This window comes from Anomalospiza imberbis, chromosome Z (assembly GCF_031753505.1).
Source record: "Anomalospiza imberbis isolate Cuckoo-Finch-1a 21T00152 chromosome Z, ASM3175350v1, whole genome shotgun sequence".
NCBI lineage: Eukaryota > Metazoa > Chordata > Aves > Passeriformes > Viduidae > Anomalospiza > Anomalospiza imberbis.
This window is the reverse complement of record NC_089721.1, coordinates 216,173-228,621: the sequence shown is the minus strand read 5'-3', so window position 1 is coordinate 228,621 and position 12,449 is coordinate 216,173. Positions and strand designations below refer to the sequence as shown.

At 57.2% G+C, this 12,449-nt stretch overlaps 1 protein-coding gene across 1 annotated transcript in view; it reads left to right on the top strand.

The window, feature by feature from the left end:
• The first annotated feature begins 210 nt into the window (after nucleotides 1–210).
• MAPK4 (mitogen-activated protein kinase 4) overlaps nucleotides 211–12,449 on the top strand; it is a 44,536-nt gene continuing 32,297 nt past the window's right edge. The window contains exon 1 of the mRNA XM_068175617.1: nucleotides 211–234. The gene's annotated coding sequence lies outside the window, so the exon portion shown is untranslated. The remainder of the gene's footprint in view (nucleotides 235–12,449) is intronic.

Sequence of the window (12,449 nt, the reverse complement as noted above, 5' to 3'; positions counted from 1 at the left end):
GGGCGGCTCCTCCCGCGGATGGCGCGGGGGGAACCGACCTCTCCAGCGTCTTTTCCCGGGGATGGCGAGGGATGCCCGGACCCCCGGCGGTGCCTCCCGAGGATGGGGGGTTCGCGGCTGCCGGCCCCGCCCCCCGCAGGTGCCGGCGCGGCGGGGGCCGGGGGTGACGTCAGGCAGGGCGGGCGCGGTGCCGGTGCCGGTCGGGCCATGGCGGAGCCGAGCGCGGCGGCCCCGGTGAGTGTGGCGGCCCCGGCGCTGCCCCCGAGCCCCGCCGGGCGCTGCTGCTGAGAGGGGGCGGGCGGGGGGAGCCGGGCGGGGGCGGGGGGCGGATCCGTGCCCCGTGCGGGAGCGTCCCTGGGAGCGGTGCCGGTGTCGCCTCGTCCTTCCCGTGCCCCGGACCCCCTTGCCCGGCACGGAGGGATTCAAACCCGTCAGAGCGCCGGCTCGCTGCCTGCGAGGGCGAGCGGAGACACGGGCATTGCTTCTCCGCGGCTTTACACGGGCTCGGTGCGTCTTTGTGTGCCCTGTGGGCTTGTTCGGGCGCCGTGCGCCCGTGTGTGCCCTGTCTGTGCGTCCGTGCCCGCCGGTCTGTGTGTGCCCTGTCTGTCTGTCCGTGCCCGCCGGTCTGTGTGTGCCCTGTCTGTGCGTCCGTGCCCGCCGGTCTGTGTGTGCCCTGTCTGTCTGTCCGTGCCCGCCGGTCTGTGTGTGCCCTGTCTGTCTGTCCGTGCCCGCCGGTCTGTGTGCGCCCTGTCTGTCTGTCCGTGCCCGCCGGTCTGTGTGCGCCCTGTCTGTCTGTCCGTGCCCGCCGGTCTGTGTGTGCCCTGTCTGTGCGTCCGTGCCCGCCGGTCTGTGTGTGCCCTGTCTGTCTGTCCGTGCCCGCCGGTCTGTGTGTGCCCTGTCTGTGCGTCCGTGCCCGCCGGTCTGTGTGTGCCCTGTCTGTCTGTCCGTGCCCGCCGGTCTGTGTGCGCCCTGTCTGTCTGTCCGTGCCCACCGGTCTGTGTGTGCCCTGTCTGTGCGTCCGTGCCCGCCGGTCTGTGTGTGCCCTGTCTGTCTGTCCGTGCCCGCCGGTCTGTGTGTGCCCTGTCTGTCTGTCCGTGCCCGCCGGTCTGTGTGTGCCCTGTCTGTCTGTCCGTGCCCGCCGGTCTGTGTGTGCCCTGTCTGTCTGTCCGTGCCCGCCGGTCTGTGTGTGCCCTGTCTGTCTGTCCGTGCCCGCCGGTCTGTGTGTGCCCTGTCTGTCTGTCCGTGCCCACCGGTCTGTGTGCGCCCTGTCTGTCTGTCCGTGCCCGCCGGTCTGTGTGCGCCCTGTCTGTGCGTCCGTGCCCGCCGGTCTGTGCGTGCCCCGTCTGTCTGTCCGGGCTGTCTCTGTATGTGCCCTGTCTGTCTGTCCGGCGGTGTGTGTCTGTACGTGCCCCATTTGCCCACATGAGCCCTCTGTGTCCGTGAGTGCCCTGCGAGCCCAAACGTGCTGTGTGTGCCCATGGTCCCTGTGGGTCTGTACCTGCCCTGTGAGTCCGTACGTGCCCCGGGGTGTCTCTGTGAGCTGTATCCATCTATCCATGGGTGCCGTGATGGTCTGTACCTGCCCTGCGTGCCCACATGTACCCCATGGCCCTGTAGATCCTGCGTGTGCCCACAGGCAAACCCGGTGTCAGCGTGCCCGGCACGTCCCCCGGACCCCTTCCCTGTGCCCAGAGAGAGAAAATAGCTTCTCTCCCTCCGTCCTGCTCCAAGGCAGGCTGCATTTGCTCTCACTCAGGTTTATTTCGTCTCAACTGAGCCAGACCCTCGTGGGGAGGTGGCAGGCGGTGACAGCCCAGGCTTTAATGGCATGGGACATGCCTGGCGTGTGGGGAAGGTGAGTTTGGCTGGGGAGATCCATCCCGGGCTGCTGTGGTGTGAGGACCAGAAAGGGGGAGGCAAACCTGAGCCTGGTGTGGCAGTGGCTCCGCTGGGCTGTCCCCACACAGCTGCCCAGAGGAACCCTCCACCCCGAGGTGTGGGGCTGGTTATGGGAGAGGGTCCCCAGGCTGTGGTGTGCATCCAGAACTCAGCCTTTGCTGGGTGTCGGAGGTGTTGGGGTGCCTGTGCCTGCCTGGGCTGTGTGCCCAGGGACACGGTGCCCACAGGAGGGAATGTGCCGTGTCCATGGTTTCCCTTGCCCAAGCAGCTGGCTCGGTAGTGGACACACAGAGCTTGGCTGCTGCCGAGGGAGGGGGTCCTGGTCTCTGCAGTCAGCTCAGTGCTGCTGGCTCCTCACAGTTAATTAGACACGACTAATCCTATCTGGCACTGGGAACTTCCCAGCAAACCAGTGTTTTTCCCTCTCCCGGTCTGAGCAGGATCCCAGCCTCCTGCAGAACGAGGCCTGGGGACAGGGACATCTTTTCCAGCCCCTTGGATGCAATCAGGGTGGCAGCTCAGACCTGCAGTGCCCTGACCTTTTTGTGGCTGGACAGGTGTCCCTCAGGTGGAAGGTGGTAAGCCCCGTGTAGGTTTGTGGGTGAAGGACTGCAGGGAAAAGGAGGTCAGGACTGTAATGAGGAAATTGCAGGAATAAGGGCCAGAGCTGGACTTTTGAGGATAAATCTCACACCCAGCAGGAGAGCATCAGCATTCCCCATCCCTACAAAAGAAGAGGGGGCAAAGGGACACAGTAATCCCAGTTCCATTGATACCCCTGTGCTTGGGAGAACCAAGTGTGCCCTTGGAGCCAAAGAGTGGAGTCGGGCTCACTCAGGGATATGAATTAGGGGTGGGTTTATCAGTGCTGGGTTAGTGGTTGGTGATCTTGGAGGGCTTTTCCAACCTGAACGAGTCTGTGGCTGTGATTCATCGCGGTCCTTTCCCTCCTGCAGCTGAGCTCAGCCTGCTAGTAAGGACTGATAAAACCTGAAATCCCAGTCAATCACCCGCGTTTGGAAAGAATGACATTGATCTGGGAACATCTCGACCAACCTCACGCTCTCAGGGCCGAGTCCTCCAGGCAGAGGAGGACTCGTGTTTGTCTCTTCTTTACGCTTAGAACAGAGTAGTGAAGACCTGCCTCCAGGAGCTGGATTCATCCTCACCCTGCTCCTGTCCCCTGGGTGCTGGGCTGCCAGGGAAATTCTCCAGAACTGCTACTCTGGGCTGGAATTACCCCTCAGCTTTGCAGGCTGCATGAGCCTACTGGCTTGCAGCTGGAGCTGCCTTAGTGGGTGCTGTTTGTTTACCCTTGCTTAGGGGTCTAAAAGGGTCTGTTCCGAGCTGTCCCCCACAAAACAGCGGGGACAGGCACCTCCAAATGACGCTTGTTTCCCCTCTCTGGAAAGCCTCGTATGCAGGCCAGGCAAATGCCTTTCCCGGGCGCTGCTTCTGATTTGGATAGCTGAGCTTGAGAGGTCTAAATTTAAGCGAGATGAATCTCACCCGGTGCTTGCAAACCGTGGTTTTCAGACTTTTCGCCTTGATCTTTCCTTTTTTTAGCATGACCCTGCTGTTCTCCTACCACTCAGGACTCTTCCCAAGCATAGAAAATGCTTCTGAAACTTTCCACCCCCCCCCAGGTGGGAGGTGTTGCAGAAATGCAACTGCAGGGAAGCATTTGCAGCTCATCCTCCTTGCAGACACAGAAGCCCGGGTTAAACAAGCAGCCTGTTAATTTTGTGTTAATGGCTCTGAGCAATGGCGAGTCCCCCCCTCCACCCCCTCCCTCCCTACCGTGTGCCAACATTTAATTGCTCTCACTCTGGAGAGATGCTATCTCATTTCAAGGTTGAACTTATCTAGTTTTGGCTTGCGGGGAGGGGATGTTGCCGTGTCCTTGTCACGGAGGTGGCTCGTCGCTCCCCGCTCCTTGCCCGCAGTGGCGGGATCACCTCCACACCCGCTCCTCAGGAGCCCGAGGGTGCTGTCCCCCACACCGCGGGGTTCCTGCTCCTCCTCGCGTGGTTTTTGTGGCACCCTCGGGATGTGGCTGGCGTGGCCGTGTTGCCCAGGTGCCCGTCTGGGTGCAGCCATGGGTGTGAGCTCGCTTTTTTGACTCCTTACGGACGTGCTCCCACTGCCCCCTCAGGGACCGCTCCGGCTTTGTGCAGATGCCTTAGGCGGGAGATGCTCCGTGCTCATCCCAAACTCTTTCCTGGCTCTGGCAGAGGTCTCTGCCCCGGCCCCAAGCATCTCCCTGCAGCACGAAGCCGTGGTTTGTCCGACTGCGGCCTCACTGAGGGGATTTGGGCCACCGACCGACCGACTCACCATCCGTGAGTTACTGCGGCTTTTCCTGCTAGAGATTTCCATTTAATATAATCCCACGGAGGGAGTCAGGGGTGAGAGTGGGCAGTGACAAAAATCCCCGAGGAAGGTGCTCGGCTGCTGTTTCTGCAGGGGCTGTCTCAGCACACACCTGACGCATGTGGAGTTGGTTACATCTGCTGTGAGATTCATCCTCAGGATATTATGTGCTCTGTGTGGGCAAACACTGTGTCGAGGCAACAATAATGTCTTTAGATAGATAATAAGTCCCCTAAATAGATCTAATTCCAGGAAACTCAGCTGGCTGATTGGAATTGTATTTTTAGTCTCCAGTTCGTGTATTTACCTGAAATTTCTGTCCTGCTGTTCTAGCTGGAGCTGGCCCCGGGTTGCCTGCTGCTCCCACCTTCTACCCAAATACTGTGACTACACAAAGTTTCCGAGTTCCACCAGTTGGTCTGGAAATGCTTTATTTTGGCAGATGTCTGGCAATACTGAAATTTCTGTCGTTAAGGGGTCAGTTAAGGGGTTTTAAAGCAGGTTGTGCAGAGGGCTGGTGGGAAAAGCCCTGCTTTGGCACAGTGGGGTGCACATGGTTGATCTGTGGGCTCCTCTCGTCCTCTTTGGATACTGTTTCCTCAGTTTTACTGATGGTACCTAATAGTGAATCTGGCAGACATCTAATTCTCTATTCCTAGCATGCTTAAAAAGTGCCTTATTTTTCGATTAGTTCTGTTGGCTGTACAGATTTAATGGATTCCTTTGGAGATCCCCATCAGTCACTTTTCCAGTGCCATTTCTCTCTCCTTTCCTGTGCCTAGAAAGATCACGTTCCCATGCATTTTCCATGTCTCATCTTTGCCAGAATGGCTTTTTCATTATTTAAATCCTGCTGCTTATCCAGGCTTGTGACTTTTGGGGTCTTTGGTAGAAGCTTTAAGTGGGTTCCTTGCTTTCACTGATGCCAGCGACTGCTCTGGGCTTTTTTAAATTTGCCCTTTTAAAGTCATACGCTGCTGCCGTTATTTTGGGCTCGCCGTTCCTGTGAGCAGCAGAGAAACAGAAAGAAACTATAATAGAAGAAGACTTGCATTAGACATGGCAGTCCATTTTGGCCTCGTCCCTGTCACGCAGACCTGCTGCCAGTCCATGGACAATTAACGCTGAAACGTTACCCGTTCCTTGTGCCAGCAGCGACTTCTCATCCCGAAGATTTGTGAGCTCCCTGGGTCTGGTATCAGTTACTCATGAGTTGTTTGCATTGTGGCATTTTTATTTGCCCCCCCCGCGGCTGTGTGGATGTGATGGATGTTGGCAAGGTGTCCTTGTGCACGCAGAAGAGTGGAGTTCAGCGTTTGTGGTGTCTGACACCGCTGGGGAACGAAATCACGTACTCCACGCGGTAGAATTGTTTTGGCACACTGAACTCTTTGTTTGTGCCTGGATGTCCTCCCACTACTCTCCCAGGTGACCGCGGCGCCCCTCAGACCCGGCCATGTGCTGCCAGGCAGGCGTGGTGCCGGCCGGTGCAGGCCCAGCTGGGCTCCAGGAGGCCACCGAGTGCTCCCCCTGCCCAGCGCCGGGCTGAGATTAAACACTGATCTGCTTCCAGGGCTTTCCAGGCAGGATTGCCTGCGAGGATTTACAGGAGCCGATTTCAGCCCAGGTGAAAGGTGCCAGGGTGACCTTGCCATCACTCCCTGTCCCTGGGGCTGGACCAGGAGCGGGACCAGCTCCCAAATGTCCCCACTGAAGGCTTCCCCTGGCTGGGAGGCTGCGGGGGGAATTAACGCCGCTTGTTCCTGCAGCACTTTCCACCCGAGCCGAGCCTGTCTTTAAAAAGCAGCCGGCGTGGTTGTGCTTGGAACAGGCAGCTCGGTTTCTATATTATACACAGCGCTCATCCCCGTAGGAAGCGGGCCAGCCCACGCCGCTGCCGCAGCCCGGAGCCGCCGGCTCTTCCCGGCTGCTCGGGGTGCTCCCGGGAGGCAGGGAAGGAGCAGGGAGCTGGGCAGGGAGCTCTGCGGAGCGCTCGGTGCGTGCCCCCCGCGCTCCTTGGGGCACAGCTGTCCCCTCCCGGGCCGGCCACCTGCACCCTTCCCTCGTGTGCTGCGCCTGTGCCCAGAGCTGCCTCGCCTCACCTGCCCTGACCTGCCGGATAAACATCCACCTCCTGCTGCCCCGAGCCCTGGCTCTGCTCCCAGCCAGCCACGGACACTCTGGGTCCCTGTGATCTCCCGGGGAAGTGGTTTGGCCGTGTCACAGCCCCTCTGAATTCGGGGAACAGCAAACAATACCCCGAGCTGAGTCCTGTTGGTGTCCATCTATCCCAGCTGTCTGGATTATTTGCTCAATTTAATTCTTGGCTACACCTGATTTTACAACAGGATTAATTTCATGGCAACTGATACACCTGCAACAATTAGCTATGTAAACCAAGATAAAAGGCCAATCAAATTTCATGTTTTGGAGTGCAGGCTGCTTCCAGCTGGAGGCTTCCTAAACCCTTCTGAAATCCCTTCCCAGAGGAAGCTCTGCAGGTCATCTCCAGCCCCTGAGGGAGGCTTGCTCCTCTGTGTGAGTCAAATGGGGCTGGGAAATCCTGCAATGAGCTGGGGAGGCTGAGCCTTTTGGGAACAAGGCTGCTCCCCCTTGCCCATCTCTGGCTCTGTGATCCCTCTGGCAGGAGCTGGGGGTGTTCCCAGCCCCAGGCCGGGTGCTCCAGCAGCTCTGGAGGCAGGGCCAGGTTTGCAGCTAGGCTGGAAATCCCCCTGTGCCAGCCGGCCCCTGGCCGGGCTCTGTGCTCCATTAACTGCCCCTGCCCCGTGCTGTGGAAAAGTTCTGAACCATCGCAAAGCGCCTTTGGGTAAAGGTGAATTAAACCCTTGGCCGGCTGCGGCGGGGCAGGGCTGGAAACATGAATGTGGAAACAAGTCCTGGCTTAAAACTACTTCAAGGACAGAGGGTAGGTGCTGGGCTTCTCGGGATCTGATCCATCTGGGACTGGTTCCAATTAAAATGAGATCAAGGAGAATGGGACGAGGGAAAGAAAAAAAAACAGTTATCTTTGCATTTCTATCTGGATTGCAGCGTGAAGCATTGGGTTGGGTTCAGTGCTGGGCTCTTCTCCCCACTCCCCACGGGTGCCCAGAAAGGTTGGTTTGCTCCTGGTTTTGTTCTGGGGTTGCTGTGGCTGTAATTCCCACCCTGCATCCCAGGAAAGATGCTGGGATGGGCGGGTGAGGAAGGGGCTGCACCCACGGGGAGGGGGCTGCACCCTTTGCGAGTCAGAGCTGAGCTCCTGGGACCTGAGCCGGGCCCTGGGCCAGGGCACTTCATCAGGTCACGGGTGTGCTGGAGCGCCTCAGCCCTGAGCCGGGGGCAATCCTGGGCAGAGGGGAGCCACAAAGATGGTCAGAAGATGGCTGGGAGAGCTGCACAAGAGAAGGCTCCAGGGAGAGCTCAGAGCCCCTGCCAGGGCCTCAAGGGGCTCCAGGAGAGCTGCAGAGGGACTGGGGACAAGGCATGCAGGGACAGCACACAGGCAGTGGCTGCCACTGCCAGAGGGCAGGCACAGATGGGATATTGGGAACCAGGAATTGCTGGCTGGGAGGGTGGGCAGGCCCTGGCACAGGGTGCCCAGAGCAGCTGGGGCTGCCCCTGGATCCCTGGCAGTGTCCCAGGCCAGGCTGGACAGGGCTTGGAGCACCCTGGGACAGTGGGAGGTGTCCCTGCCCATGGCAGGGGGTGGAACGGGATGAGCTTTGAGGTCTGTTCCACCCTAAGCCATTCTGGAATTCTGTCACTGGTTTGCTTTTCTCTTCCAAGCAGTGAATCTGACCTGTATTTGGGCACCTCTACTCAGGAGACTATTTCAGATAATTTGTTTTAAGAACTGCAGTTCTTTTACTCTCTGGGAATTCTCCTTTCTCCATAGTTTTTTGTTTGTTTGCTTGCTTTTTTCAGTGTGCAGTTGTATCAACTTGAGGAAGGCTTTATCCAGAGCTTGCAGAGAGCAGGCCAGGCTTAGCTCCCTTCCACACAACCTCCCAGGCTGAGCGTGGCCAAGGGCAGAAACACTTTAAATTAGAAATAGTGACGTGTTCTAAGGGAGGCAGTGAGCAGGCAAGGCCTGACCTCGTGCTCAGGAGAGCTGGGAGCCGGGAATGGTGGCCAGGGAGCTGTTCCTGGGGGAGCCGAAAAGAGAACTCTTGGAAAGCAGAAATGCCTGTGGGATGGAGAGGCATCTTGTAGCTCCTGGAGTTACTGCTGGGCTGAAAGGGATGATGCAGCACTGGGGCCAGGAATACTGCAGCGCTGGGGCCAGGTGTGCATCCAGCTGTGCTAGCACAGGGCTGGGGTGTGTTCCTCTCTCCCCCAGCCTGTGCCACCAAATACTAAACTTCAGTGAGCTACATTTAAGTGCAAAATTGCCCTTTCTCCTTTTTCCCCCCGGGCTCACTCTACAGCTGGTGTCAGCTTTGGGCGCTTTGGAAGAAGAGTCAAGGAAATGTGAAATTTGATGAGACTCCTTTCGGAAAACGAATTTGGAGTGGTCGGTAGTGGCCATGAAGGGGTTGAGCCATCTCTGGGTCATCTCCTTTCTACTTGAGCAAGGGGCAGGGAAGTCGCAAAGGGCATCTTGATAGGTTTTATATTTACCAGAAAATGCCGGTTTTGATATTCCTGACTGTGGGCTCATCTCTCATTCCGAGCCTCGTCATTAGGCTGGGGCTTGCCCCGCCTGTTTGAAAAGGACGCAAAACCGCCGAAGGTGACCAGGCGGCCGCACCTGCTGCCAAAATCCCTGCTGGCCGCACCTGCTCCCAAAATCCGTGCTGGGTGTGGGGCAGGACAGGTGCCCGGCCGTCTGCGCGTCCCTGCGGCTGCACAGGCACCGCCGCGTCCCTCCCTGCTCCGGAGGGGAACACGGCGCGTTTGGTAAATACCGAGCGATCAGCAGGGCGAGAGAGCTGCAGGCAGGGCTGGAGCTGGATCACAGCGCTCCCACAGCCTCCTTATCTCCCGTGTTTGGATGCAAATCTGCTTTCGGGAAAGGCATTTAAAGTCTTTGTCTCTTTGAGTCATTAGGAGCGCCCCCGATCTCTTCTGTTAAAGATGGGTCTAAGGTTAAAAAAAAATCACATATCTCCGAGCTGGAAAGCTAATTGCTGTCTGCTTCAAGCGCAGGGCGTGTTGTGGAAAAAGAGAAGCAGCTGGGAGGAAATCCCGATTGTAATAACACTCGCACGATCTTTCCAGGACTGAAAACCTGGTGTGTTCCAGCAGATCCCAGGAGCAGTGGCAGCACTAATGCCGCGGCTGAGCAGACAGGGAGGAAAACGCCACAGCAAAGTTTGGGAAGCTCCTTGCCCCCTGTGGAGGAGCCCAGCTGGTGATTGTGCTCATCTCAGCCTTCTGGGTGAGGCTGGGGGGGCAGGCAGCCCTGCTGACCCCGGGGAGGCTGTGGGGTGATGCTGACACAGGACACTCTGCTGGGGCTGCACAGTGTCTGGCCCCCTGGAGACGCCAAATCTCCCAATGGTTTGGACTCACAGCCTGGAATCTAAGCTCATTTCCGACTCTGACCTCCTTTATCTGAATAAATCTCACGTGCCTGCTACTACTCAGACAGCAAAAATAATCTTTGCTGCCGTGATATGTGTGTCAGCTTTTCTTCATCCCAGCAAAGTGCTGTAAGAGCTGCAAAATGCTTCGGAAACGTGAGAATTTTTTGAGCAACAGAGATTGAAAGGGGACGAAGAAAAATGAGTCTCTGGAACTTAGAAACCAAACCCCTCAGCCAGGTTTCCTTGGCATGATTCCTTTTGCAAAATGGTCTTGCTGCTGCCCACTGGAGCCCAATGTGAAGGAAGGGATTAAAGCCGTGAACCTGCTCCATCCTGATGGCTCTTTCACAGACCTGGGCAGAGCAGAAGGGACGTTTCAGAGCAATATTTAGCAAAATAAATGCTGGGCACCGTGGGGTCTGGAGCCCGAGCTTGATTGCATTGCTCTCAGCGAGGCCGTGCTGTAAGCCTTCATTTAAGCCATCACGTTTGGGAACAGAGCTGACCACCCAAAACCCACCAGCAAGCTCCCAGCTGTGCTGTGAGCTGCTGCCCCGCTCCCTCCTCCCTTCTGGGCTCCACGTCTGGGTGGAGAGCGGGGTCACGGCGGGCTCAGGTGATCCTTGTGCGGCTGGCAGCGGGCAGGCAGCTCGGCTGTGATCCCCGAGGGGTCTGAGACCTCTGCTCACCTCCTGCTTGAGTCTTTCTCTCCACCAAAAGGGAGGTGGTGGAGCGTTTCTTCTCCTGAGACGGAACCAGCTTGGACAGGGAGTGCTGTGTGTGGCGTCCCACCCCGAGGGATGAGGGAGCACCCAGGATTCACAGTCTGAGAGGAACAACAAAAGCTCACAGAGATTTTTGGTGTATTGTGGCCTTGGCATGGGTGTGTTAGTGCTTGATCTCCAGTATTAGCACACAGCAGCGGGGTTTGAATGAAGGGCTAAGATGAAAGGGAAGTGAGAAAGAAAGAAAGAGATTAATTAAAGAAGAGAAGAGAGCATGAGACAGAAGAAGAGAGAGATCGCTAGTCCTGGCTCCAGTGCCGATCCAGCCGATGGGATGTCCTGGGGCCCTGGGCTTTGTGGGGCACATTTAAGTCTTCCACTCTCTGGGGAGAAGTTTCCCACTTTTTGTGCAAGTCAGTTCTCATTCACAGTGGTTCTTTCAGACCTTTCTGGTAATGGGTTGGAGGCTCTGGGGTCTTGGATGGGCTCGTTCCCCGCTGCAGTGCCCGGTCCTTCTCAGCCCCGTCCCTGCACCTGTGCTGAGCCGGGTTGTGCTTTTCTGCAGGAGCCACAACCAGGAGGTTTGTCCCAGAAAATGCAGCCCTGCCTCCATATGGCCCCTTCTCCATCCCGATCTTTCTCTTGTGTGTTTTTACCAACAGTCCTTGTTTGTTATTCCCAAAAATCCTTGGTTGGCTCCACACCATGCAGCTATTGGTATTTCGGACATGCACATTAGCCCCTGATCCTCTGGAATTCTTCCCTGGGCAGTGGCTGAGAAGCACAAACCACACGTGGGACAGAACTTCCAGGGCTCTGGGGGACTCTGCCGCAGGGTTCACCCTCTAAATTTTGTTGTCCTGGTTAAGGCTCTCTTGGCCTGAGGAATGTGAGTTTGAGGGCTGCCTGAGCTGTGCCTGGCAGCAGCCTGGGTGTCTGTCCCAGGACAGCCTGGGTGTCCAGGGCAGCCTGGAGGCCTGCACAGGAGCCCGTGGTGGAGCAAACCCAGCAGAGCCCAGGCTGGTCCTTGTTGCAGAGGAGCTAGAGGACTGGCTGGATGTGCTTCCTGCCTCACCACGACCCCATTAAAATTTAAGGGTAAAAGTGGGTGTAATGAAAGAGAATTTTTTATTTAAGCTTTTAATTCATTTTTACCTCCAGCTTTAGCTGGAGTTTGTGCAAACCGCTGTCAAGGCAATTAAAGTGACTTTTTAATGGGTTATTTTTGTCGCCTCACCATGGTGGGAGCTAAGGATCCCAGGCTGTGAGCTGCCTGGGGTAGGGGCCATCCCTTTGCTGTGCTGCTCTGATGTTTAATCACTAATTGGGTTTTATTCACGAGCCCTGGCTGAGTCACAATGCGAGGGAGAAGGTGCGGGGTTACGGCTGGATGGAACATGGGGAGCAAAATATCCAGGCTGCAGTTCCCCAGGGCTTCCAGGCTGGATCCATCCTGGAAAGGAAGAGTAACGGACTTTGTAAAATGAAGTGTGCAGTTTGTTTTGGATGGTTGATGGGTATTTTGTAGGAGTAAGCTCCAAGGACAAAAAGCAATGGGAAAAAAACAAAACAACAAAACAAAAAACAGATTGCCTGAGAGTTCCTCTAAAATCCTGAGGACTGCTGGGAGAAAATGAGGGGGTGTAGGTGGGTGTGGGATTCCCTGGGTGAGAATGTGGGGTCTGCAAAGCAGCCCTGTTCCTCCAGGTGAAGGCCAGCATCCCCAGGGCTGCATGGGACAGAGCCGCGGGTCCCACCTGGCGATGGATGCCGCGGTGGCCGGGAAGTCTTCACTTTGGGCTCGATTCTGGGGACGTTTTCCTGGGAGCTACCCTGTGTGCAGCCAGAGAGAGGGCTTGGGGCTCGTCGGCTCTGTGGTTGCGGGTGCCCCGAGGGGACCCGGCTCAAATGCCAGCGCGTT